General features: G+C 36.2%; 1 non-coding gene across 1 annotated transcript; it reads left to right on the top strand.

The window, feature by feature from the left end:
* Positions 1-5,551: 5,551 nt before the first annotated feature.
* Positions 5,552-5,658, top strand: LOC111823352. The gene has a single exon (XR_002826387.1). It is a non-coding gene; the product is annotated as a U6 spliceosomal RNA (small nuclear RNA).
* The last annotated feature ends 16,750 nt before the right edge of the window (positions 5,659-22,408 follow it).

Genomic DNA, 22,408 nt, shown 5'->3' on the forward strand with positions numbered 1-22,408 from the left:
TCTCAGTGAGTAAGAATTTGACCTTATTCATGCTTACACATACTATAGGGATAATAAACATAGCATTTTCATATTTGTTTCTTATATTTTACATGTCATACTTTTAAACTCACCTTTGCATAAATGTTGAAGTTGTCAGAGTTGGGACTATAAAGAAAGAGGAAGGTTGATTGCTAAGTCAGGACTTCACAAAGGAGTAGAAACGTGAAGGTTAGAATCTGACCCTTAGTTTTAGACATGATTTTCCTTCCCGCGCTTACTTCCCCCAAGTTTTCAAAAGAACTAGTGTATAAACAAGCATTTCTTCTTCTCTATACAGAATCAGAGCAAGAGAAGTTACCTGGAGGGAACAAACTATGGGGTCTGTGATACCCAGCACTGCTATAAAACGCCCTTGCTATCTAGTTCAAAACACCTTTGTTTGTCTGAGCACAAGACCCTCTGGAGAGAGCTCAAGATACACTGATATATTCCTACACTGAGAAAATCTCACTTCGCTTAACTGATTTTATTGTACATAAAGTTATCTACATTACACTTCTTCTCATTTCAGCCAGGTTTAAGATGACTGAGCAGCTGTCTTGCTTGGATTTAGATATATTGTTACCCATCTAATTGCAGGACATCTATTGGAATGAATCATTTCTGCAGATAATATATCAGATTCATTAGTTATTGGTTTGTAAAGCTTATCTGTCAAATGGTCATTTTTTAGTCAATCTCTGAAGGAAACTTCCTCTAGCCCCCTGTATTCCAAAAACATTGTTCTACCATCTAATCCATACAAAACCTCTAGAATATGCAGGGTTTTTACTTGAAATGGTTATGTTGTTATGTTGTTTGTCAAATCCTCCTCATTTCATTTTGCTCACTGTGTCATATATTGATATCATCCATTATTCCTTTGAGTTGCCCACACCTAGAGATTTCTTAGTCACACTTCATCATTAACTTAAGGTTTTGTCACCCAACTCATTGTTGGCCTCTTTACTTCAAATCTAGTCATCTATCATAGGAAGTGATTTAAGCATCCAAACAGACGTCAACATGTGAACTTCTTAGTTCTGTAACATTCTCAATTCCTGGGATCTTCACCTTGACTCTGTTTCAGCCACCTGTTTCCATCATTATCTAGAATTTCTTCAATTCGGCACTCTTGAAATCAAATATCCCACCTCCTCATCCGTCATTGCAGCTCTCACATGTGGCTGCCCACTACATGTCTTTCAGTCTTACCAAGAGTTACAGTCTTATCACTGCCCTGTGCCTCCACATTGATTAGCCTCTTCCCCAAATCCCCACTACTGTATTTTCTATCTTTCCTATTTTTCTAAATGTAATGGTTCATCATTTTAATCATTCTCTTGCCAACATATTCATTTATTGTTTGCATTTCTATACATGCTGCCAATAAAAATGCAATTTTGCAGACGTCTCAATATTGGTTTCTCAGCTTTCCAACCAAGCTTTTAATAACTGCTGGAGAAATCCATTTTAGGCAGACTTGTGACATTATACTGCTCATGACTCATTCTGTATTTACCGGATCACAGTAACTATTTAAAATATTGTTTAATTTCCTCAAATAATTTATTCTACTGTATTTGCCCTTTATTCAAAACAAAATGACAGAGTAATAGAAGCCACTTCCAAGGTACATCATTAGCTTTTTTTACACCCACCTCACATTACAATCTTAATTCGTGTTGACACCACTTTAATACACTTTCTATCTTGTATCTTTCTGTGCACCTAACCTATTAACGTTTAGACACATTTGATAGTCTCACACATTGAAAAACCTATTTCTTGACTCCATGTTTTTCCCAAATAATAAGCAAAACAAATAAAAAACACTTATTTTTAAAAAACTTTTCATAAATACCCTGCCTGACTCCATTTTATATCTTTGTTGTTTCTAATTTTTACCTTCCCTATACTCCTACCATTAGGACTATGAGCTGCCACTCCATAAAATCTATTCTTGTGTGAATCATAAAAGGCACATGTGCTGTTGATTCCAATGAATACGAATTAGAATTGATCACACTTGACTTCTCTAAAGAATCCTTAAAATGTAACCACGAAAATGTATTTTTGCTCTTGACTTCTAGAAATCTATGCCTCTATTACCCTCTCACTGTTTCCAAATTGGTTTCCTAGCTTCTTTGTTTGGTTCTCTTCTGTTACCCCAGGCTTAAATACTGACTTTTTCTGAGTTTTTATCCTTGGAACTTTTGTTCTCACCATATGTATTTCCTGGGTAATGGCATTCAAATGTCTTCATTTGTTAACTTTTTTTTTTGGTTTCAATATAGGCCCTCGATTGAGAACATTCACATAAGTAATAATTGACTCTAAAGACAGTTATTTTTTATTAGAAACAATTCCACCAATCCACTTTTCCATGCGTCATCTTGAGAGGTGTCAATATAGAAAATGTGTAGATTGAAAATAGTGTCCCTGCAAGTAATAATGGATAACAACATTAGCTTTTCTCTTGATTCTAAATTCTATATATTAAAATTGATATTAGGCATATCTGCTTGATACTCTTCCTGATACTTTAAACTCATCTTGTGAAATATAAAAATAATCACTAACTCCTAACCCCTTTATATTAGCCAGGATAGTATAGTGGCTAGAATAAACAACCCCCCAATTTTGCACAATAAAGATGAACATGTGTGGTAGGTTAATGAAGGCCCTTCACAGATGTGTAGGTCCTAATGCCCAGATCTGTGAATATGTTATCTTACATAGTAAATGAGACTTTTGAGATGTGATTATTTCAGGATTTTGAAATGGGGAGATTACCCTAGGTTATATGTGTGGCTGCAATGTAATCATACGGGTCTTTATAAGAAGGAGACTGAAGAGTCAAAGTCAGAGGAGGAGATGTGAGCATAGAGGCAAGGTTAATAGATAATGATTGGAAGTTGTTCTGCTGCTGACTTCAAAGTGAACAAGGGGCCAGAAGCCAAAGAATAAAGGCAGCTGAAAAATGTAAGGAAATGAAGTCTTCCTTGGAGTTCTCCACTTTGTGCACCCCCCTTTCCCCCCATTGCAATCTTTCCAACAAGTTGATTTTATTTTTTATTTTTTGAATATATTTTATTGATTTTTTTACAGAGAGGAAGGGAGAGGGATAGAGAGTTAGAAACATCCATGAGAGAGAAACATCGATCAGCTGCCTCCTGCACACTCTCTACTGGGGATGTGCCCGCAACCAAGGTACATGCCCTTTACTGGAATCGAATCTGGGACCCTTGAGTCCGCAGGCTGATACTCTATCCACTGAGCCAAACCGGTCAGGGCCAACAAGTTGATTTTAGACTCACAAGACTCATTTCCAATTTCTGATCTGCAGAAATGTGATACAGTGTATGTTTGCTTATTTGAATCACTAAAGTTTGTTATAGCAACAATAGAAACCAATACCAAAAAAACACAAAGATTTACTTCTTATAATGGAAATCCAACACAGGTTCTCCTTGCTCGCCATCAAATGATGCAGATTCTTGATCATTTGAATGTGTCTTTTGGATTTCACGAGAGGAAGAGAGATTCTGGATAATCATGCTTGAAGTTTTATGGCAAAGCTTGGAAATAGGATATATCACTTCTTTATGTAATCCATTCTAATGATAAAGGAGCCAGAGATATGTAGTTTTGCTGGATACCCAGAAAAAAGTACCTGATATTAGTGAACATCTAGCATGCCTCTGCCATTATCTGCCCATCCAGTCACTGCATTGAGGCCAAGGGTAAGGATTTCTGGATAATAATTAATTATCTTCATTAAGTTTAGATTTTTTCCCCTCTGGCAACCAATAAACTTCAAAAGACAAGTTATCTGTACCCTGTTTTCATTTATACCCCATTATGCAAAGATGTAACAGGGACAGGATAAGGCCATAAATTATCCCAATCAATAAATGTGAAACATGCAGTAGACAGTACTTACCAGAAATTCTAAAATTCTGAGCAGATACTTTCCTGGAGTGACAGAGGTTTAATTAAGCCTCGATTCCCGTCTTTGGCAGGAATCACCTTATGCTCTGTTCTTCACAGTAACTTTCTTCTGACGATCCTTTTAGAAACACCTTTATTCAAAATTTGTATCAAATTAGATCTGAAACATCGTCGTTCTTAATATAGTTGCCATTAGGTTGAGAAGGAGACATTTGGTGCTGAGAAAGTGGAGAAATAAAACAAATTTGAGTACAGTGTCAATGGAAGAACTTTGGGTAGAATTCCTGAAACATGTAACAGTTGAAAAGTTTTATTAGAATAATCAGGCGAAAGAAAACACAAACCCAGACCCCCTGACCCTTGCCAATGGAAAAAACCAACCAACCAAACAAAACTATTCAAGACTTAAAACAGATTCTGAGAACTTAATTTTCCATGATCAGGAGGAATGTTTTCAAAACTATGTAGCGTCCATGGAGGATATTATCTACAGAATCATAAGTTTTTTAAAAAATATATTTTATTGATTTTTTTAACAGAGAGGAAGGGAGAAGGATAGAGAGTTAGAAACATCAATAAGAGAGAAACATCGATCAGCTGCCTCCTGCACACCCCTTATTGGGGATGTGCCCACAACCAAGGTACATGCCCTTCACTGGAATCGAACCTGGGACCTTTCAGTCCGCAGGCTGATGCTCTATCCACTGAGCCAAACCAGTTAGGGCAAAATCATAGCTTTTAAAAGAAGGCTTTGGGGATGCAGGCAAATAAGTATATGAGTGCTAGCATCTTCAGTGTCAAGAACCCACAAAAAAAGAGGACATTTTATGATGCAAGAGTGGTGGTCAAAGTTAGATTGATGATCCCGTGGACTTACTTTGATGACATAAATTCTATTTAGAGTTGAGTTGTGGCGTATGTACACTATGGTTATTTTTCCTTTTCTGCTCTCATCATCTTTAGTTGTTCAAGGCTAGTGAGTTCTGTTAAAAGGTTCCAATGTACTAGTATATTTCAGTAGAAAATTAAGAGGGTGTCAAAGAAAAGAGTATCTTTGGGAGATTAATTTGTGACCACAGGCAAATGGTTTGAAATATCACCTCCAGCAAGGAGTGCCAGTATATCATCAACTCAACAAAAGCCAGATGAAACCCATTTGCTCTCACTGTCATCATCCTGGAAAGAGGAGAAGGTCATCAATTTCATGCAGGCCCCACAAAGTATTCTGAAGACACCATGTGTGTTTGTGGAATCTTCTGTTGCACAAGGTCATGTTCACTGCACCTCTTCTTCATATACCCATATGAAACATCAAAAAAGAAGATGTGGAATCAGAAAATTAATTTTTATCAAGAAGAGTGAGTTACCACCCTGCAGTGGTGGCTCAGTGATTGAGCATCAACCTATGAACCAGGAAGTCATGGTTCAATTTCTGGTCCGGGCATATGCCTGGGTTGTGGGCTCATCCTTAATTGCGCAGGAGGCAGCCAATGATTCTCTCTCATCATTGATGTTTCTATCTCTCTCTCCCTCTACCTTCCTCTCTGAAATCAATAAACATATATTTTAAAAAATAGTGCTCGCTTTGGCAGCACATATACTAAAATTGGAACGATACAGAGAAGATTAGCATGGCCCCTGCGCAAGGATGACACGCAAATTCGTGAAGCGTTCCATATTTAAAAAAAAAATAGTAAGTTACCAAAAGACACGGTGATTGGCCATTATGACAATTTTCCTTTTCCACACCTCACCCTTTTCACCAAGTACAGAGTAAGGGGGATAAAATCAGCACAAAGAAATTAAGAAAATACATTTCCTTTGCACATGTAATGTAATATGTAGGAAATTTATGACTTCACTAGAGTTGTAATACAATTATTTCACTAATTATAAAATTCAATTGAGATATTTAATTACTTTAGATTACAATTTTCTCATTAAGTGACATCAACAGACTTTTTGATTACTAAATTTCTTTCCTATTTACAATTGTGTGTAAGTCCTTTTATCTTTAAGTCTTTTTCTTCTATCATACCACTTGGTTATTAGGACTAATATGATGATGTCTTATTTATTCTTTCTTTGGTGAGTTTGTTTGTCTAGCAGTATAAATAGTTTTCTCAACTGGTAGATGATTAGAAGGCTATACAGTTGGGTGCTGCTAGGTGGGAAGAGAAAAAATGCCTTCAAGTTCAGCCTATACACATTAGCTACAGGTGGATATTTAAACCATCTAATTTACATAACAAACACTTTATACCACATTATTTGCACCTGGTTTACAAATTTACCGAGCTTTTCACAACAATTATCAATGATCATATCAAAATGTCAAATATCCTAAAGTGACATTTTGTTAGGCAGTTATAAAAAAAATTTATTTTCCCTCTGGTATTTCCTGACAGTTTCATTTGTTGCAATTTATTATGTAAGAAGAACTATTGAAAAATACATCTCTTTTTTATTATTTTGGTCAAGAAAAGAATGAAGAAAAAAAGAGATAAAATTTTAGACCTCTCAATATCACAATATTTAATACTAAGGCATAAATAAATACATACATCTTTTAAAATATGTTTATGAGAAAAATAACTGGTAAGTTAGCAACCAGCATACATTTTACAGCCTAAATCTCACTCCATAAAAATCATTGTTAAATTTATTTTTATTTCTCTCAGCATTTTATACTGTGCCTTTATTCCTAAATACAATGAATCAACCATACACCCAATTTTGTAATTCTTTCATTTATGAATATGTCATAAATAAGTTTATGCAGATAGATATTTATAGTAAACAATTTGCAATTTATACTGCATTTCATTGTATTACATTATAATTTATCTAAACAAAGCTTTATGTAGATATCTATAGCATTCCTAATTTTACTGTTTTAATGAAGAGAGTGATGAACATTGTTGCAGTGCAATCCTGCCATAGGACTGTATATTTTTCCTTGACATAAATATTTTGCATGTGAATTCTCAGGTTAAATTAAGATAAAATCTAATACCCTTTAATTAGTATTGCTAAATTGCTTTCAGTAATTTTTGCAAGGAGAAAATATACTTAAAAGTGCTTATTGTTGGTATCATGCTTGAATTATTTCTATTTTATATATGTTTTATCATTCAACTTAATAAATTCGTACATACAGGTATGTACTGAGAAGAATTGTTGAGACTTTAGTCAATGTTTGGGAATCTGTTGAGTCACAGGAGAATGTTTATATGATATGTTCGCAATATCACAAAGATCCTGAAATATGATCTCAGAACATTAGGAAAAGCCAAGGCTTCACTCCCATTGACCAAAAATTGGGGTTTGAGACCAAATTGTCAGTTTAATAGATTTGCTGAACATTAATGAACACCAAAGAAGTTCCACAGGTAAGGAATTAAAGGTTTTCTAATACATGGTACAAAAATCTGTTGCTGATCAATTTCCAAGATGTTTCCATCTCTGTGGAATCAGCCCATGTTTAAAGCTTCCCAGGCCTTCAGTGCCCATGCTGTTGTGGCCCAGAGCTTTGATGAACCTGATCTTACTTCTCCAAGCCTACGTCAGCATTATGTTGGAGGCCCAGCTTCACACCTGAGGAAAATCAACAAATGAGCTCCTGAGATGACAACCTGGCTTACATTGGCCATTTCTAACTTAAAATCCACGAGCCTCAATCTGGAACATGTGAGAAATATAGCGTCCGGATATATTTTAATTGTGCTAAATTCAGACCCCACCATGCTTCCTTCCTTACAGTTTCATGTTTTCATTTTGCCTTTTTAAAAAGATAGACGTCACAACAAATATGAGTGGATGAGTGGCACAGAGCTCTCTATCATTTCCCTGGAGTTTAAATATTAATTTACCTGAAGTCCCTCATAGTATATTTTAAAGGCATAATAGATTATTTGAGACATTTAATTCAGTCTTTCTCTAAAATTTAAAACTGATATTCATAAAGTTGAAGATAATAATCAGTTGATTTTTAAATATCAATTGAAAGTATACTGAATAAACAACACATTTTTCTGGTTTTGTTAAGATTAGTTTACTCAAGTACAGCTAGCATTTATTGGGCACCAGCTGTTTGCCAGGCATTTGCTTTGCTCTTTGGCTAAAGTTGCTCTTAGGGTCACATTACACTCCCAACATTTAAGGAATAAATGCCCAACAGTTGAACTCAGGAGATCAGAAATAAAAAAAATAAAAAAATTGCTATGATCTACCTTTTCAGGGGAGAAAATAACCAAACTGTGAAATAATTGGTAGTATCAATGATTGCAAGTGATCTTGCTAATGACCTTAATGACTGTTTTCATGTGAACATTAATATTTGAACAAAATGCACTTATTTGATAGCTGATTCAGAGCCCGTGGATTGGAATATTGATCATACCATTGATTTGCTGTCTGGCACCCAAGAAAGGCAGTTAATAGCTGTCAGTTAATACTTTTGAAAATATGGAGCTGAATGTGCTCATAATACTGTTTTGACAATTCACTGGTAAAATGTCAAAATATTCACAAATCAACCTATTAATGTCACTTTCATGTATTGCTAACATAAATGCCAATGCATAGTCATATTTGAAAAACTGCTAATTTACTCTTTCTTCCATGAGGCCCATCATTTTACAATTGATATAGGGTAGAAATTCCAAAACATATGATGAAAATGTAGTCAAGGCAAAATTAAAAATATATTTAGGTTAAAATTTTGACCTTTGTATAAATGTTCCAGAAAAGTAACTAATATCCATTTTCTGAGAATATCTTAAGCATTTGCCTTTATAAAAGCACGATTTTGAAACTGATCTCAGAACAAATAAGCATAAAATGAAGTAACACTTAAGAATTTAAATATAAATTATTTCCCCAGATAATTGTGCTTTACAGATTTTAAACTGTGTGCACACACACACACACACACACACACACACCACAGTTGAGCTATAACATGTAATTTTGGGCTTGCATAATGAACTGAAAAAGAAAGAAATGAACTTTTTATCAAGTGCCTATAGTATGCTAAAACAGGGGCTTTTTTTTGCCATAATGTATTTGTTGAGAGAGGAAGGAAGGAACGTAAGAAACCACAAAGGTGCATTTAGCAGCTACTGTAAGTCAAGCCTCATTCAATTTAGTTTATACAACTATGTAAAGTAGAAAGCAGTTAGGGGAAAAGTTTAAGGATTCCCGAGCAAGTTAGAACAAATGAAGGTGGATAAGGGGGCTTTCCAACAGTTGTGCTAATTAATTGCACTAACTAGGTATGATGATATTATATGGCATAATAGACAATAATAGTGCAAGTCAGTAAGCAGATTGCAAAGGAAAACCCAAGGAGTTTGACCGTAACAATTCCAATCACGGTGATGAGTCTAAACTCAGGACTGGAAACCTATACAGTACAATAAACACCTTGAATTTATTGTACACAACAGGTAATTTTTATTAAGAAAAAGTTGATGGCCCAAGGCTCAGTGGTTAGAGCATCAGCACATGGACTGAGGTGGCCGGCTCAGTGCTGGTCAAGGGCACATCAGGTTGCAGGTTCCCAGCCTGGTGGGGGAGAGTATGGGAGGCAGCAAATGTATGTGTCTTTCTCATATCAATGTTTCTCTGTCTGTCTCTCCCCCTCCCTTTCACTTTTTCTAAAAATCAATGGAGAAAATATCCTCAGGTGAATATTTAAAATAAAAAGGAAGGGAGGGAGGAAGGGATAGAAAGAGGGAGGGAGGAAGGAAGGAAGGAAGGAAGGAAGGAAGGAAGGAAGGAAGGAAGGAAGGAATAGCTGATGGTTGAAATGGTTAAGAAATATAAAACCCAAAAGGACCAGTTTGAGAGTGTTTATACAACACTGACTGGCTGAGATAGAGCTGGAGTCTAGATGAGAATTAACGATCTCAATGTTGCTATATTGGTGAGCTGTATTCTTTTAAGAGAAGGGTTGATTCATTAGTCCTCTCCATGGCTTGGTTAAAATGTTAGTTATTATCACTTAATTGTTTTTCTATGTCTTTCCCCCCATTTTACCTAATGCAGTGGTTCCCAAATTGTGGTTACAGGCTCAACAGGGACCATTTAATTTTTCTATATTTAGAATTTTCTTTTTCTAATTCAGCCTTTTTACCACCAAAACAGAGGGCCAGACCTGGAAAATTTAGATCTACTCTAAGTCCAAATTGCCTCATCTATAAAATGGAAAAAATATATTAATAGTGGTGATGTTCATATTGTATGAACCAATTTCACTAATGTATAAAGCCACTTATTGATATCAGACTGCATTCATTATATATTATTATAATGATTCTTTTATAAGTGAGGTAAATATGTATGTATTTAAAATGTTATATAAGTAGGATAGAAAGGGCCCTGCCTGGGTAGCTCAGTTGGTTAGAGTGTCAACTGGATATGCCAAGGTTGTGGGTTTGATCCCTGGTCAGGGCATATACAAGAATAAATCAGTGAAGGCATAAATAAGTGGAACAAGCAAATGGTTTTATCTCTATCTCTTCTCCACTCTCTATAAAAAAGAATTAATAATTTTTTTTAAAGCTGGCTCTTTAAAATAAAAAAACAGGAAAGAAAAAAGCAAATGTCAAAATGTTAGCACTGCTGATTATAAAAGGTAATACTCCAGATTAGAAGTCAGCTGACTACGAACAGGCCAAATCCAGGTCATTGCCTTGTTTCTCTATACTAGTAAGCTAAGAATTGTTTCTACATATTTCACATAGTTAAAAAACAAAAGTAAAAATATTTGGTGACATGTGACTATTGTATGAAATTTATATTTCAGTGTCCATAAATGAAGTTTTACTGGAACACAATCAGGCCTGTTCATTTGCATGTTTTCTATGGCAACTCTTATTATAAACACCATGTCGAGTAGTTGAATCAGAGTCTATATGATATGCCCACAAAGCCTAAAATATTTACTCTCAGGCCCTTGATGAATTTTTGTTTGCTAATTTCTGCTTTAGGTCATTTCTGTAATTATTTTAATGCATGCTCTGATTTTTCCAGATTTCCCAAATTTAATTGAAATTTTTGTAAAATTAAAGTAATTTTCTATTCACAATAATTGTGAAGTCAGTTTTAAAACACCACCCTACTCCACTGAATTTGTAATTCCATGACTCTTTAAAGTATTTATTGCTTTACAATAGAGTAAATATAAAGGCATTCCAATTTAATCACTTAATTTCAAAAATATTTCAACTATTATTATTTTGAAATTTTAAATTTTAAATGAAAATTCAATAGATATAATTAGATGTATGTTTATGCATTTCATTGCTTATTAGCTTTCTAAAGTTAACATAGACAGTTAAACTTTCCATTAATGACAATATTTGGCAAATTTTAAGGTTAAGTAATCAAAGTGAGCCCAAGAATTTTTCTACCTGGCTTGTAGGCAAAATAATCTCTTAAGTGGAAGTATCCTGGGAGAATTATCTGGCCACCCTTTTAAATAATAAATGGTTCACTACAGTTATAATCACTGCTTTCCTTCAAAAATGCCTCCCTCCCCATATAGAACACATTAAATTGAAAGAAAAAGTGTATTAGCTCCAGTGAAATAAGACAATTGATTATGGCTTTTAAAGGCACCAATTGTAGAGGCATGGGTATATGAGTGCGCATATATATAAGTTTCCAAGTGAGAGAAAAGATGTCCTCAAACATTAACTCCTTTTAAAACAATTTACTGATTGTTAATATTCACTAGGCTATCCTACATGTAATATAAAGAAAATATGTATCAATTTCATTTTGAAATATATAAAGAAGTCATCTGAAAAAATAGTAGGCAAACTTATCAGATGCATATTGCTTTTGAATATTTATGATTGCTAGAAGAGGTAAAGTAGGGGGCTAGGAAGAGGTGTGACTTTAATATTCCAAGAGCAGACAAATAAATAAAAAAGATACATAATATATTATGCATCAAGCTCTCCAGGGGACAGCAATTTCATAACCTCCGTTTGCTATGTATTCTGCTTCTGTTTGTTAGATTGAGGAATCCAAATATTATACATAATTCGCACCTTTGCTTATGTCTTTCAAGATATCTAGAAAGCTTTTATGCATTGCTTTGATGAGCAATGCGTAGTTTAATGATGTTTATTCCAAGGGTGGCAAGTCAAAATTGGATTCCAGGAATTTAATTATAGATCATTTTGGTGCCTCCTTCTGAGACTAACAGAGAGGCTAATTTGATAGCTAGTTGCAGGATTTCGTTGAAGAAACTTCCCAAACGAGATGCCCTGCTCATGCCTTGCATTTCTGTTTACGCAGGCTGGTCAATGTTAGAATTGTTAAATATCAAAAACCTCAATTATATATCTTTTTTAGTTTGTGTTTATTTTTCCCTTGACTAGAATTTAATATTTTTCAGACATAAAGAAAAGTCTTTTATTTTAAATTAATGCAATCAGGCATCTTCTAGGTGTGTGACAGCAGGTTTACATGAAAGGTACAGAAATGAAAAGCAGTTGGCAGGTTTGGCTCAGTGGTTGAGCATCAATCAACTCATGAATCAAGAGGTCACTGGTTAGATTCTTGGCCCAGGCATGTGCCCAGGTTACAGGCTTGATCCCCAGTGGGGGACATGCAGAAGGCAGCTATTCTCTCTCATTGATGTTTCTATCTCTCTCTCCCTCCCCTTCCTCTCTAAAATCTATTTTAAATTTTTTTAAAAAATGAAAAGTATACATCTCCTAATAATTTTTCCAATTCATTAGAATTATTATGAATGAGAGGGAAAAAAGGAAAGGAATGTGTTTTTACTTGTAAGTAGTAAACTTATTTAATATCAGACTATGACCAGTTTTAAAGTTATGGGTTATTCCTAGATTTGGAACAAATAAACAATCCATATTGGGCAGTAGGTCTGTGATGAAGCTAAATGGGCTATGAGAAGTTTGGGAAACAGATACATTTAACTTTTTTTTTTTTTTAATTTCAGCAGGTGATTTTTTTCAGTGTGTCCCTGGAAAAAAGTAATCACTCCACTTCGTTTTGCTGATCCTTCCTATTATAAGAACAAAAATAATGAAGAAAATATTTTAAAAAACACAGAATAGCTAAAGGATAACAGAGCTTTCCAAAAGTTTAACAATATTAATTAACCACATGGTGTCAAATACCGTTGGAGCTTGGTCTGAATCCCTGGACCTCTCTTAGAAGCTCTCTGCACTTAGCCATGATCTTCAAGTTTTTCTGTTACCAGCTCCTACTTGAGGCTATAATTGGATGCCCTTGGCCACTAGAGCTGCTAGACATTCAAGGAAAACCAGACTTTTCTGAGAGCTTCATGACCTGGGGGACAGTGCATGACTGATAACTGATATGTGAGGTGGACAAAAGGCTAGTTGATCCTCCAGAATTCCCTAGCAGTGGTCGGAAAACTGCGGCTCGCGAGCCACATGCGGCTCTTTGGCCCCTTGAATGTGGCTCTTCCACAAAATACCACGTGCGGGCGCGCACGTACAGTGCGATTGAAACTTCGTGGCCCATGCGCAGAAGTGGGTATTTTGTGGAAGAGCCACACTCGAGGGGCTAAAGAGCCGCATGTGGCTCGAGAGCCACAGTTTGCCGACCACTGCCCTAAGGGACCAGGAAGAGCCTGCATATCACCTGAAATCAAATACTTCTTCGGCTTTCTCCCTTTTCTTAGCCTCCCTCCCCACTCTGTTACTAATTTCTCCTGGAGCAGCTGTTGCTAAATCATTTACACTCAAATACTTGGGTCTACTTCTGGGAGGACACGATACTAAAACATACACTTGCACCACATATAAGGTTGTCTTTTCCTGAGGCTAAGTCACCAATAGTATGAAAAATAATGTGCATTTTCACAATTAGGCTCTACGGTTTATTGAATATCTGTCATTTAAAATATGTTTTCCAAATGAGTCTGGTAAGACATCTATAGTCAGAGAAGATTTATGAATACTTTTAATTTTGCATATTAATGAAAAACAACTGCTTAGAATATTGTATGGAATGATGGATTAAAAATATTTTTGTTTTTCAATCAAATATTTGAGAGTTTGGAGCATTAAAAAAGCTGAATAAAATTTTGTCCAAATAGCCCAGCCAGTGTTGCTCAGTGGTTAAGTGTTGACCCATAAATCAGGATCTTACAGTTTGATTCTCCATCTGGGCACCTGCCTGGGTTGCAGGCTCAAACCCCAGTAGGGGCCATGCAGGAGGCAGCAGATCAATGATTCTCTATCACCATCCTTCTCTACCTCTTCTTCCTCTCTCTGAAATAAATAAAAAGATATTTTAAAAAATATTGCTGAAATAGCTGCCAAGTAATAATAAAAGCAAGAAGAAAATAAAGTCCATTAATTTTACAATTATTATTTGATAATACTGTTTGATGAGTGTTTTTGTTTGTTTATTTTTTACCAAAGTAACCAAGTATGCTTTGTTCTCTTCATTATTACAATAGCCTGTTAGGTTTTTCAGCAAAGTCTATTTCCAGAGAGAGTTTCAATTATAAATACAGTACTAATAATTCCTGACAAGTACCTGTTTATATCAGCTGTAGGGAAGGGCCAAAGTTTTCTTCCTTTATACCTAAGATCGCCTAATTAATGAAAATTATCAACAGATTAGCTATGTTTCTAAATTTAAAAAAACACTAAAATATATCATAGTGGGGGGAAAAGATATGTTGCAGAAATTTTCTTCTACAAGAGTATTAGAGTATCTTATCAAAAATATCTTGCATTAGAGAAAGAAACTGATGATCTACATTATCTGAACCAGGAATAAAGGTGCTGTTAAAAAACATACTTAAATCAGAAACTATAATTCGTGCCTGTAGCAAAGAAACTTGTTATTCTTCTTTCAGAATAGAAAGTCACTGTAAAATTTTACCTTGTAAATGAAAATTAAGAGTTAACTGTTGAGGATATGCAAAAGTCTAACAAATACTCAGTATAACGGATTTTTCAAGTTTAGTATCTTCTGTCCCTGAAACTTCCCTGTGTCTTAAAGAAAATCTACTTTCTAGGATTTCAGCTAGAATTGGTATTTTGTTGGTAAGTGATAAAAGGATAATTGAAAATTCATAAACACGGTGATAAAGAGTAAGTACTCTGGTGTCAGACTAGCATCAGGATCCTGACACTTAGGTCTGTGTGACCTCACAGGGTCACAGAATCTTCTTTGGCACCGTGGGTTTCAGATGTGTTAAAAGACAAGCGAGCAAGACAAAGGTGGGTGAGAAAGAGAAGAATAAAATAAACAAATCCCATGGTACCTAATAAGTATGCAAGAGTCTAAAATACTAAAGCTGAATCAACAGTGATAGTGAATACTGAATATGTTATTGGAGAAAATCATGGGTGGCCTTTCTCCATTGCTAGTGGGAGTGGGGTTCTTGGGGTACAGCTGGAATAAGCATTTCCGGAGGCCCCCACAGGAGGATGAGATATAGTAGAAAGCTTTCTTTCTCTGGAATTACATCTCTGGGTTCCAAAGTCCCATTTCCAGTCATAGAAGAAGTGTAGCTGGGGTTTCAATGGAGCTAAAAGCAAAGTCAATATCCAGAGTTTTCTTTCTATGCTGCAGCCAGGCCCAGGTCAGTGCCAGGCTAGTTGCAGTCCATTAGTCCCTTGTGTCTGTGGGCCCACATGGCCATGGACCACGTGGGCAAATGCCTAGAAGCAGGAGTGAGAGAGCCCTGCAAGCCAGGATCAAATGGAAACACCAAGAGAATAAGAGGAACCAAAAGAAACCAAGAGAGTGAACTCCTTCATTTAAGGGATTAAATATACCAAATCTTCCCATCCTCGGTGTGGCCATGCCCATTCAGGCCAATGACCTATTCCCAGGTGTGACTTTACTGAGCATCTATTCTCCTCCCTGTTCTGTCCCTTCCCCTGGCGATCTTCATAGTCAGGGAATAGACAAGTTGCTCCCTGGGGAAAGTATAGCTTTAGTTTCCTGGTGAAGCTGCCCAAATGACATGTCTATAATATTTGGCTTTCCTTTTGCTCTTTTCTTGTTATTAATACCTAGCTAATTACAACAGTAGCAAACACACATTTAGTTTTCAGGCTTTATTTTATTGATGGTTTTTAGTTGAAAATTTTAATAGCTACACCTACCACCAGTACATATACATAATTAACAATTTAATACACCTGGAAGCAGAAATTTTAAAAGAATGCTTATAGTTTAAATTATTAAAGGGAAAACTAAAAGTATTATTTACACAGATAAGTACAGAAAAGTAAGAAAGTATAAAACCAAAATAATATATTGCTACACAGCATAAATAAAATAAAAGAGGTAAATCAAACATAGAAATTGTAGCAATAAATGTCAAAGTTTTACATGACATTGTAAATTTACAAATCTGCCAGGCACAGTAGAAAAATAAAAGGTTACAATATGCAGTGTAAAAATGAAAATTTAAAGTAAATGAATCAGAAAGAGACAAAAAAAGTCTACAAAAATGTATTACAAAAATGACTATAAGGTAAGTGGGAGTTATGATATTAATACTAAATAAAAAGCTAAAGAGAGGACAAACAAAATAATACATATATAGACATTTATGTTAGAGAATAGAGCTCTTCTAATGAAAATATGCCTCTTGTATATCTGCAGCATTACTATAGACAAATATATTGACAAATATGTTTCCATGTAACTTATAACTGCTAATATTTTATTGTATGGTTTTGTAATGACTGATTTATCTAATTCCCCATATGCTTGGCATTTTAAAGATATCTACATATATCAAACCACTATAGGATTCAAAATTGTATTTGTTATTTTTAAAAATTAAATATCATACAGCTACTAAAAGATAGATCATCAAATAGTATTCAAGGAGTTGCCACACACACTCAAAAAATGATGTTGAGAGAGACCCTAACAATATAGTCTCATACTTTGACATATATTTATATTATCATTTACATATTTATTATGAGATATTTATCTAAGTTTAATCTATAATTATAAAAACATAATATGTTAATTAGACCAGATGACCTTCCGGATGAAGCCAGGGCTGCAAGGGAAGCCCAGATCCCCGGGGTCTGCCCGCGGCCAGAATGAAGCACAGGTCCTGGGTGACAGAGGGAAGCCGGTGCCGGAAGCCTGGGGAAGGAAGGCCTACTCTTGCACAAATTTCGTGCATCGGGCCTCTAGTCATTAAATAATGCCCTTTCCTCCAAGCAGCACATCACTAATGAAATTAGGTTGGAAAAGACAGATGGAGACTTAAACTTATTCAGCAGTTAAGATATGTCTGTGTGTAGCATTGTGTCTCATACACATCTTGTTAACGCTTCATAACAATGTTGCTAGTGACACCCTATCACAAAACTTCAAGGATTCAGAAAATTAGGGAGTCCTGTCTGGATGAAGTAATTCTAGAGTCCAAACCTGGGTCTCCTGTCAGTTTACCCCTAGGATTTCCATTAGAATAGTCCATGATGTGCATAATATTCTTTTGCAACTGGCAGCATATCATGCAAGACCATCTATTGTACAAGACAGTCTATATCCAGAAATTGTAGCAAAAGAAAGTTTAATGCTTTTCAGTTCTCCTTAAACTCTGGCAAAATTTTTCAGAGCTTCCCGACCTGTTTCTGTTCCTTTTCACTGTTGACCCAAACATAAAGTGAGACTACTAAACTAGGGGGGTGGAGAGGTGGGGTGAAGGTAGCCTATTTGATAAACTATGTGATTTTAAGAACACTGGGCTTTTGGGGAAAGATTTCTGAGGAAAAAAACAACAACACCTTACATATCACAAAGAGGCACCTCATCCTCAAAAGTAAATCCCTTTAATTTAACAGCATTTCTTTTACAGTGCAATTCCTTTAAGTTCTTTATGGCTCAAAGTAATATGAGTAAGAGGTCCACTTGAATGATAAATAAGGATCCACTTGGGAGAAAAGGAATAAAGGTAAGGAATTAAAAAGTAGAAAGATATGATTTTAGGATATTGTAGTGAAGGGTTTGAATATTGAAATTTTGAAAGAAGCAGAAGAGACAGGAAAGCACAAATGTGGGCATCTTCAATTTGTTATTCCAGTATCCAGCGCTTCATCCTCAATCACAATACACTCTTAGTCCAAGGAGCCGAGTGAGTTTGACCAAGTCCTCTTTTGCATAAGTTCTTATTTTATCTGTGAACTTTTCAAATATTCATACTAGTAAAAATGTCTTTATTTTCTCAGCAGAATTCAGATCCCACACAGAGGAAAATATTTGGGGGAAATCAACAAATAAACTGGTAGTTGGCTAATCTCCTCTTTTCATTTTTTTCCTTCTTCCTTCTTTCCTTCCTTCCTTTGTAGCTCCTTCAGTTTCTAACTTCCTAAAGTCCGTCCTTTCTTTTTGTCTTCCCACTTTGGTCCTACTTTCCATGAATAGTTATGTTACTTTTAAATGTGGTAGATCTTTTTTAGATGCTAAATATTAAAAAAATGAGCTGTTATTCTTGTGTCAAAGAAATTCATAATATATTTTTATATACCTATAAATAACTACTAAGAAGGAAAACTAGTTTCATTATACATAAAAAAGTAGCAAGTTGACTAAATTCTAAATTATCAACTGAAACAAAATTATATGTATTTATTTGGGATTTTAATTTTGTTAATGGAGAATATTAACATGGTGATGAAAAATTATCTTTAAACAATATCATTGTCAGTATTGAGGAGACCATGGCGGGGGTGGAAGGGGGGAGGCGGTAAAACCAGGAACCCAAGTAGGTACAGTCACTAATGAAACAGAATTTTTGGACTGGAACCCTGATTCTTTGTCCACCAGAGTCAAAGAATGAATCCACAGACAGAGGTGGTATAGCAAAGGTGGAGATTTATTGAAGAACAAGTACAGACTCCCACATGGGGAGGAGGAAGACTCCCACAGAATGGACTCCCACGTAGGGAGGGGGAAGAGGCCCACTGAGTTCCTCTTCCTTATGGCTTATAAAGGCTGCAGATCCTGGTGCCTTGGTATCCCCTCTGATTGGTCACTATTCCTTGGACTAGTTACTGCAATAACTCCTGAGCTCAAAGGTCAAACCTCACATGGGACATGTGAAGTCCTCTCCCCTCTCCCCCTTCCTTATTGTTTTCCTATCCCCTTTAGGCTTTCTTCTTCTTCTCCTTCTGGATGAAGGGCTTCCTTCTCTTTATTTTGTAAATATAGACCTTTTGCTGTTCCCAGTTCCCACATTCCATAGAAATGTATCTATTGCAGCTCTCCAGCTCCCCCATTCTATGGAAATATACCTGCTGTTGCTCTGCAGCCCTGTGCTTCCTCCATGGTCCCCTTAATTTCCAAAATTTCTCAAATTTCCTAAACCTGTCTTTTTCACCCCTAAAAATTCCTGTTTCACTAAGACACCCCAACTGGGCAGGGAAGGAAGGGCACCAGGGGCATGAGCTTTAAAATGTATGAATGTTGCTATGACAGACAGCTTGCAGATAACCAATCACAGGATAGTAAAGCAATCCCAAAGATGTTGCTAAGGCAAAATTCTTTGAAAAGACCAATCAGGAACTAACAAGCATATATACAAAAAAATCCCTGCATGCTTCCTGCTCTCTCCTGCACTCTAGATTGATGGCAGGAGACATGCTCCCCTGCACCCACATAGCATATGGCCATGTGGGCCTCCACACAGGGCCTAATAGACCTTCATTAGCTGGAATGCTGAACTACTCGGGACCGTGACATGGAAAGGGAGCTCTGACACTGACCAGCTCCTGGAACCCCAGCTGCACCTTTTCCAGGACTGGCTTCTCTCGATAAACTTCAGTTTGACTAACCATTTTTGTCTGTGACTTCGTTCTTCAATTTTGAGAGACAAAGAACTCAGACTCAAAAACCCCACATTTCGGGTTCAGTATCAGGATGTGGGAGCTTTTGGCATTCTTAATTGAATTCTGCTGTTTAGGGGTTAATTCTTGATTTTATTATTTATTTTCTGCCTAGTATAATTTCTATGCTTCTGATTATTATTATCTGGAGGCATCAAGGGGCTCACACTCTAAGGCAGGGTCCATCTGAGGCTTTGGCCCATATGGAAATGTTATTGTGTGAAGTGGAATTCTTGGGGTACCACGAGGAAATGAATTTTCTGAGGCCCCCACGGGAGGATAGGGTTTCATGGAAAGCTTGATTGATGATGTAAAATTAAGGGGGCTCCCCTCCTGTTCCCATCTCTGTTCCTCCTGCCATGGAAGAAGTCCCATCTTGTCTTCAGCACGGCCAGAATGAAGGCCACTGTTTAGAATTTCTGTCCCACATGAAAGTCCAGTCCAGCATCTGGCTAGCTTAGCTTGTGTTCTCAGCTGCATTCCATTGTGTGTGGGGTTCGCACAGCCACGGGCCATGACACTGCTGAAGGCACATGGCTATGGAGAGAGAATAGATGAGAACAAGCACACAAGAGCATAAGAGAGAGGGAACGCTCTGTCCAGGGATTTTACCCTTCCAAGACTTTGTGCTCTTGTAGTGACTCCACCTTCCTAGTCAGAGACCTTTTCTCCAGGCTAGACTGACAGGCAATCACCTTCCCTAAGTCACCCCAACTTCACTGCACAGGGCCTTATAGTGATGTGCAGGGAATGGACCCATGGTTCCCTGGGGAGTGTAAAGCTTTAGCTTCTCGGTGAAGCTGCCCAGAAGACCATGCTTATAATGTCTGGCCTCTCCTTTGCTTTCTTTCTATTACTAATACCAAGTAGCTAATTATGACAAAACAGAAGGATGGGGGTGGGAGGTTTTTGGAAGTGAAGGTCAGTGGAAATTAAAGAGGTGCAGTATACATTTATCCATGCAGTTTTACATCTATTTGTATTTGCATTATTTCCTGTGACAGGTATTCATGTTTTCATCAGTTGTTTAGAAAGGTATTGATTCTCCCAAGTTTAGAGACTGTGTGTCTAAATTCAACCATAAATTAAATATGCTATTTTTAATTTCATTAGTCCTCTTATGTATATTTTCAACTTGTTCCATTAACAGGTAGACATTTTAAGAACTTTGGAAAACATGCCAAGAAAATATATCTAGACTCAATTGAACATTTCTTTTGCAACACTCTGCCTTCGCATAGCTCCTCATAATGCACTCACAGTAAGCATCATTTTCTTTCCAAAAATGTCATTTTACATAATATCAGGATTATACTCTATACTAGTCCAATTACAGAGAGTGACATTTTGGATTCTTTACAAGAAAGCGATGCCTTGACCATTTTACTCTATGTAAATATTTGATTTCTTATGGCCGAGGGAATTAAAATATCATCCCCTTTAGCATCACTATACAAATCCAAACATATTCTTCTTCCAAAAATCTACAGTTTTGCATACTCTTTAGTCATGATGTAATATCTATGTCTACATTGGTCAGTAAAAATGACAGTGACAACAGCAGCAGAAAATTAGCTGAAAGTAGAGAATTAATTAATCTTCCATAATGACTAAAACCTAAGCATTTCCTTTAAAAGATTGGAATTCGTTTTTAGTGCAACCCACAGGGATGTAAGGACAGGCACAGTGGTGATTACATAGCAACAGAAAAACTATTTTGGATTCAAAGCTAATAGTTGGCAAAAAATCCAGATGTTGCTCTGTGCTTCCAAGTACCCCTACTTTCAAGTTAGAGATGTTTAATTTTTGTTACTTGTTGAAAGTATTGCGTATGTCCCCTTTTTTCCACCATTGACCCTCTCCATCCCACTCCTGCCCCTGTCCCACCCATCCAATATTCTTTATATCATTTATTATTAATGAATATTTTAAGCTTGGGATATCTGCACAAAACAATGTGTTTCATCTCAGAGAAGTGAGCAAACAATGAGGTTAATAATATGAATTCTATAACAATAATGATCACATTCAAATATTAACTCTGATAGTTCCTGGTTGTAAAGAACAAATTATCACTTTTGGTTCCTATTAGTTACTTCACCCACAAGTGACAATATTAATAGTATCTGCTTCACCCTAACCGGTTTGGTTCAGTGGATAGAGCATCGGCCTGTGGACTGAAAGGTCCCAGGTTTGATTCCGGTCAAGGGCATATACCTTGGTTGTGGGCACATCCCCAGTAGGAGGTGTGCAGGAAGCAGCTGATCAGTGTTTCTCTCTCATCGATGTTTCTAACTCTATCCCTCTCTCTTCCTCTCTGTGGAAAATCAATAAAATATGTTTTAAAAAATAGTATCTGCTTCATAGTTACATGAGAATTAACTGAGTGAACTCAGGTAGTCTAAGAATACTGATATATTAAGCATCTTAAGCATTTACATTAGGAATGGTGTCATTAATCACTATTTTATATCTCCTAGAGTTACTAAAATTAGAAAACCAACCATAGAGTTCTTTGGTGTGAACAATTTCAAATGCAA

Source organism: Myotis lucifugus, unplaced genomic scaffold, assembly GCF_000147115.1.
Source record: "Myotis lucifugus unplaced genomic scaffold, Myoluc2.0 scaffold_475, whole genome shotgun sequence".
Classification (NCBI taxonomy): Eukaryota; Metazoa; Chordata; class Mammalia; order Chiroptera; family Vespertilionidae; genus Myotis; species Myotis lucifugus.